The sequence below is a fragment of the Heteronotia binoei genome, chromosome 14, assembly GCF_032191835.1.
Source record: "Heteronotia binoei isolate CCM8104 ecotype False Entrance Well chromosome 14, APGP_CSIRO_Hbin_v1, whole genome shotgun sequence".
Lineage (NCBI taxonomy): Eukaryota > Metazoa > Chordata > Lepidosauria > Squamata > Gekkonidae > Heteronotia > Heteronotia binoei.
Window position 1 is genome coordinate 66030417 of NC_083236.1, and position 6344 is coordinate 66036760.

Genomic DNA, 6344 nt, shown 5'->3' on the forward strand with positions numbered 1-6344 from the left:
AGGCTAGATGGCCATCTGACAGCAATGAAGATCCTGTGAATTGAGGGGGAGGGGTTTGTGAGTTTCCTGCATTGTGCAGGGGGTTAGACTAGATGACCCTAGAGGTCCCTCCCAATTCGATGATTCTAAGTGATTTAAAGAGGCAAATGCCTTTTCCAAGTCAGCTGACCGGGCGGTGGGGGCTTTGAGAGCCACACAATATGTGTGAACATGCCCCATGGGGCTCCCGAGCCACCGTTTGGCCACCCTTGGCCTATCAGCTAAGACCTTGATGAGAAATTGAGCCAGAGACGGTTTTGCCACTGCCTGCCTCTGTGTTGTGACCCTGGATTTCCTTGGTGGTCTCCCATTCAAATCCTAACTAGAACCAATCCTGTGCAATTCGTGCTCGAAGAAAACCCCTGGCCCAGTCACTCTTTTTCAGCCTAACCTCCTTCGTAGGGTTGTTGCGACGATAAATGGGGAAGGGGGGGACCATCTACACTGTCCCCGAAGTCATTGGAGGAAGGGCCAGGTGAAAACATGAAAGAATGGCAGATGTTTTCAGATTCAGTCTTTGGTTTCTCCAGTTAAAGGCTCTCCAGTGCTAGAAAATACTAATGGACCCTGGAGGACCAGCATTTTATATGTGTAGAGACAGAGGCACTGATCAGCTTGCAACTTAGGCTGCAAGGGATAGCTCCTGTGTGGCTTAGTGGGAGAGCATCTGCTTGGCATGCAAGAAGGTCCCCGGTTCAATCCCCAGCAGCATCTCCAGTTAAAAAGGACCAGGCAGGAGATGATGGGAAAGACCTCTGCCTGAGACCCTGGAGAGCCATGGAGAAAGGCCATAGCTAGGTGGTAGAGCCTCTGCTTGGCATGCAAAAGGTCCCAGGTTCAATCCCCAGCAGCATCTCCAGTTAAAAGGGACCAGGCATCAGGTGATGGGAAAGACTTTCCACCTGAGACCCTGGGGTGCTGCTGCCAGTCTGAGTAGACAATACTGACCTTGATGGACCAGGGGGTCTGATTCAGTAGAAGGCAGCTCCATATGTCCCACTCAGGGATCAGGTAGCCGATATGTCCTCCCAACATTTAGGCTCAAACTCCCTTAGCAAAGATGTCTGCTGAGTGCCCTTGGATTTAGGAGGGGCCATAGCTCAGTGGTAGAGCCTCTGCTTGGCATGCAGAAGGCCCCAGGTTCAATCCCTGGCTTCTCCAGTTAAAAGGACCAGGCAGGATATGATGGGAAAGACCTCTGCCTGAGACCCTGGAGAGCCATGGAGAGGGGCCATAGCTCAGTGGTAGAGCATCTGCTTGGCATGCAGGAGGTCCCACGTTCAATCCCCGGCATCTCCAGTTAAAAGGACCAGGCAGGAGATGATGGGAAAGACCTCTGCCTGAGCCCCTGGAGAGGCATGAAGTGGGGCTGTAGCTCAGTGGTAGAGCCTCTGCTTGGCATGCAGGAGGTCCCACGTTCAATCCCCGGCATCTCCAGTTCAAAGGACCAGGCAGTAGGTGATGGGAAAGACCTCTGCCTGAGACCCTGGAGAGCCATGGAGAGGGGCCATAGCTCAGTGGCAGAGCCTCTGCTTGGCATGCAGAAGGTCCCAGGTTCAATCCCCGGCATTTCCAGTTAAAAGGACCAGGCAGGAGATGATGGGAAAGACCTCTGCCTGAGACCCTGGAGAGCTGCTGCCAGTCTGAGTAGACAAGACTGTCCTTGGGGCTGATTCAATAGAACAGGGGTGGCCAACGGTAGCTCTCCATATGTTTTTTGCTTACAACTCCCATCGGCCCCAGCCATTGGCCATGCTGGCTGGAGCTGATGGGAGTTGTAGGCAAAAGACATCTGGAGAGCTACCATTGGCCACCCCTGCAATAGAAGGCAGCTTCATGTATAAGGCATTTATATGATAACAGAAGCTCTGCAGGAAAGATTCAGCACATGCGGTGTTAGCACCAGAGCAGGGGGGGAGCAAACATGCTGCCCAAGAGAGGGATGTATTTGGGCAAATCTGGGGAAGAGAGAAGAAAGTCCGCAGCAGAAATGGAGCCCAGCATACCCTGACAAATTTCTCCTCTCCCTGTCACTCCCTCTCAGCCTGTCCTACCTCGCCGGGTTGTTGTGAGGATAATACTGAGGAGAGGAGAATGATGTCAGCTGCTTTAGGGACCCATTGGGGAGAATAAAATAGAAATCGATGGGTACCTGAATGGGAAACCACCAAGAAAGACTGGGGGTGCTGCACAGAGGTAAACAGTGGCAAGCCACCTCTGCTTGTCTCTTGCCTGGAACAACCTGGGGTCATGGCAGCAGCTCAAGCAAAACTTCTGGAGAGGAGGCGGCTGAGAGGTGATAGGACCTCCATCTTCAAGTACTTGAAGGGCTGTCATATAGAGGATGGTGCAGAATTGTTTTCTGTGGCCCCACAAGGTAGGATCAGAACCAACGGGTTGAAATTAAATCAGAAGATGCGCACATGCAATGTCTAACACCATGGCAGGGAGGCAGCATGTTTGCGCCCCCCCCCCCCCAGAGAGGGATGTGTCTGGGACTGACTGATGGCAAATATGGAGGAGAGAGGAGAACGTTTGTAGCAGAAATGGAGCCTATCGTGCCCTGAAAAGTTTCTCCTCTCCCTGTCACTCACTGACCCACCTCACAGAATTGTTTTGAAATTAAATCAGAAGAGTTTCCAGCTCAACATTAGGAAGAACTTCCTGAGAGTTAGAGCAGCTCCTCAGTGGGACAGGCTTCCTCAGGAGGTGGTGGACTCTCCTTCCTTGGAGGTTTTTAAACAGAAGCTAGATGGCCATCTGACAGCAATGCAAATCCTATGAATTTAGGGGGGAGGTATTTGTGAATTTTCTGCATTGTGCATGGGGTTGGACTAGATGACCCTGGAGATCCCTTCCAACTCTAGGATTCTATGATTCTTTGTCCACCTGTCTCTCTTTCTTGCTTGTTTTAACATTCAGCCCAATGATGAGGAGTTCTGGGGAACTCCAAAACCAGCACAACATTTTTGTTCTGTGATTTCAGTTAGTCCTACTAAAATCTATAACACAGATTTGGGGGTTCAACTTCACGTTGGTTCTTCTGCAGTGCAGAGCCTTTAGCAAGAGGATGGATTCGAAGGAAGAGAGGAACAGCTGTGGGGGAGAAAAGCTGTCTTCCTAACACCCCGGCTCACAGCCGTTGCTTCAGAGAGCAACAGAGAAGAAACCCCGGCTGCTTTTCATCTACCATTCGCAGAACATCAGATGGAAAATCCTCCGGCAGACTCAAAAAATGGTGTCATGGATCTTTAAAAATCTGGCAGGCTTGAATCCCCAATTAAAGCTTGTTTTGAATCTTAATTAAATCTCTGGGTTTTGAAAAATAAAGGTTTAATGTGAGGTCAGGGATGCGTCTATGAGCACTCCAAAAGTATTCCTAGCCCCCAGCGCTATAAATAACCATTTCTAGGCTTGACTCACATTCTTTTCCCCCCCTTCTTTTTCAAAAAAAAAGCAGCCGCTGCTGCGATCCTTATTTATACTGCAAACTGCATCACAACCTCCAATTTAATATTTAGTTATGATGTGGTTAACAATATTACATGCCAGACGTTTGGCTCTTTATTTACTTACAATGTTGTCTTTGCCCGCTGCCAAACCCGCCCCTGCTCCAATGAGCGAGCGAAGGCCAAGTTATTAACAATTATTACCTTTTTACAGTCGCTTTTGGCAGCCCGTCGCTTTTTTGGTGGTCTAATAATTTCAAAGCGGGGGGGGGGGGAGGGCAGCTTTGAAATCGGAGCCCGGAGGCCTGAGAGCTCCACAGACTGAGGGCCTTACCCTTTGCGGGCTGCGTCCAACTCATTTCCTATTGTGAATCATTTTTCCACCCCATGTTTGCCCGGCGACGAGGGCTCAGGTTTAGTCCCGCAATGGAAGAAAGGACACCTCCCTCAAGAAAAGTAGACCCTATGGATATCAATGAGCCACGTCCAACACCTGTGTTTCGAACCAGGTGGGGGAGAAAGCAGATCGTGACGTGGGAATGTAAGAAAGAGCCCTTCGGGAGCAGATCAAGGGTCCATCTAGCCCAGTGTACTGTTGCCAACAGTGGTCAGCCAACTGTTTCTGGGAAGCCCACAAGGAAAGCATTGAAAACAGCCACTCTCCATCAGCTGGCCAATTTGCTGGTGGGCCACTTAGCGCTTTGCGGGGTCCTGACATTTTTGCAAACCTTTATTCCGCCCCTAGGGTTGCCAGCCCCCAAGGGAGGCCTGGAGATCTCCTGGAATTACAGGTGGTCCCCAGCCTACAGAAATCCCCTGCAGAAAATGGCTGCTTTGGAGGCTGTAGAGTAGAGCCGTTCACAGATCTTATGTATGGAGTGCGGGTGGCGAAACTTGCTTAACGTAAGAGACTAGGGTTGCCAAGTCCAATTCAAGAAATATCTGGGGACTTTGGGGGTGGAGCCAGGAGACATTAGGGGTGGAGCCAAGATCAAGGTTGTGACAAGCATAATTGAACTCCAAAGGGAGTTCTGGCCAACACATTTAAAGGGACGGCACACTTTTTCAATTCCTTCCTTCCATAGGAAATAATAAAGGATAGGGGCACCTTCTTTGGGGGCTCATAGAATTGGACCCCCTGGTCCAATCTTTTTTAAACTTGGGGAGTATTTTGGGGAGAGGCACTAGATGCTATACTGAAAATTTGGTGCCTCTATCCCAAAAAACAGCTCCCCCAGAGCCCCAGATACCCACGAATCAATTCTCCATGATTTTCTATGGGAATAAATCTCCATAGGGAATAACAGAGTTCCCAGCAGACATTTCCCTCCCCTCCCCCTGCTTTCTGACGACCCTGAAGCGGGGGGAGGGCCTTCAAACTGGGGGATCCCCTGCCCCCACCTGGGGATTGGCAACCCTATAAGAGACACATAAAATAAATGCCCAATGTTTGAGAGCCACAAGACATGAGCGTTAGATGTTTGGGAAGGACTTTAAATGCATTCTCCAAGCTGCCATCTGGCTTTGCTCGGAGAAGTGATGTAAAGAGACAAATGCCTTCTCCAAGCCAGCCAATGGGGTGGTGGGGGTTTCAAGAGCCACACAATATATGTGAAAGAGCCACATGTGGCTCTTTCACATAGAGCCACAAAGAGCCACAGTTTGGCCATCCCTGGTTCGAAGCATGCAAATGGCTAGTTTATTGACACCCATTTAAAACACACCTTCCTTGCACGAGAAGAATTTGATGTGGGAGGGGGACAATGCAATGATACGGCAGCCTCAGGATTGCTTCTAGCTGGGGGTTCAGAAATACCCAGAGATCTGGGAGGTGGAGCCTGAAGAGGGCAGGGTTTGGAGAGGGGCGGGGCATAAGGCCACCATGTCCACCTTCCAAAGCAGCCATTCTTTCCAGGCAGGGTTGCCAATCCCCAGGTGGAGACAGGGGATCCCCCAGTTTGGAAACACTCCCCCTGCTTCAGGGTCATCAGAAAGCAGGCGGGGGGGATGTCTGCTGGGCACTCCATTATTCCCTGTGGAGACCGATTCCCTTAGGGTAGAATGGAGAATTGATCTGGGGCTCTGGGGGGCTGTTTTGTGAGGTAGAGGCACCAAATGTTCATCATAGCATCTGGTACCTCTCCTCAAAACACCCTCTCAAGTTTCAAAAAGGTGTACCAGGGGGTCCAATTCTATGAGCCCCAAAAGAAGGTGCCCCTGTCCTTCATTCTTTCCAATGGAGGGAAGGCATTTAAAAGATGTGCAGTCTCTTGAAATGTGATGGCCAGAAGAACCCTTTTGAAGTTCAAGGATGCTTGTCACAACCTTGCTCCTGACTCCACCCCCAAAGTCTCTGGGCTCCACCCCTAAAGTCCCCCTAAACTGGGCCTGGCGACTCTGTTTCCAGGTGAACCTGGAGATCAGTTGTAATCCCAGGAGATCCAACCACCATGTGAAGTTGAGCAACCCAAATCCTAGATATAATCAAGGCTTTTTTAAAATAAAAAAAAGGAATACACAGGAATGCATTTCCGGCTGGCTTGGTGTCAGGGCATGTGGCCTAACAAGCAAATAAGTTCTTGCTGGGGGAAGGGGTTCTGCAAAAAAGCCCTGTGCAAAACAATGATGGTGTCAGGGGTGTGGCCTAATATGCAAATGATTCTTGCTGGGCTTTTTCTGCCAAAAAAACCCCTATGTAACACAATGATGATGTCAGAGGGTGTGGCTTAATATGCTAATAAGTGTCTGCTGGGGGGGTTTCTACAAAAAAGCCCTGTGCAAAACCATGATGGTGTCAGGGTGTGTGGCTTAATATGCAAATGAGTTCCTGCTGGGTTTTTTTCCTACAAAGAAGCC

General features: G+C 49.9%; 1 non-coding gene across 1 annotated transcript; it reads left to right on the plus strand.

Moving 5' to 3' along the window:
- The first annotated feature begins 1125 nt into the window (after positions 1-1125).
- On the plus strand, positions 1126-1200 carry TRNAA-GGC (transfer RNA alanine (anticodon GGC)). Its single transcript has one exon. It is a non-coding gene; the product is annotated as a tRNA-Ala (tRNA).
- The last annotated feature ends 5144 nt before the right edge of the window (positions 1201-6344 follow it).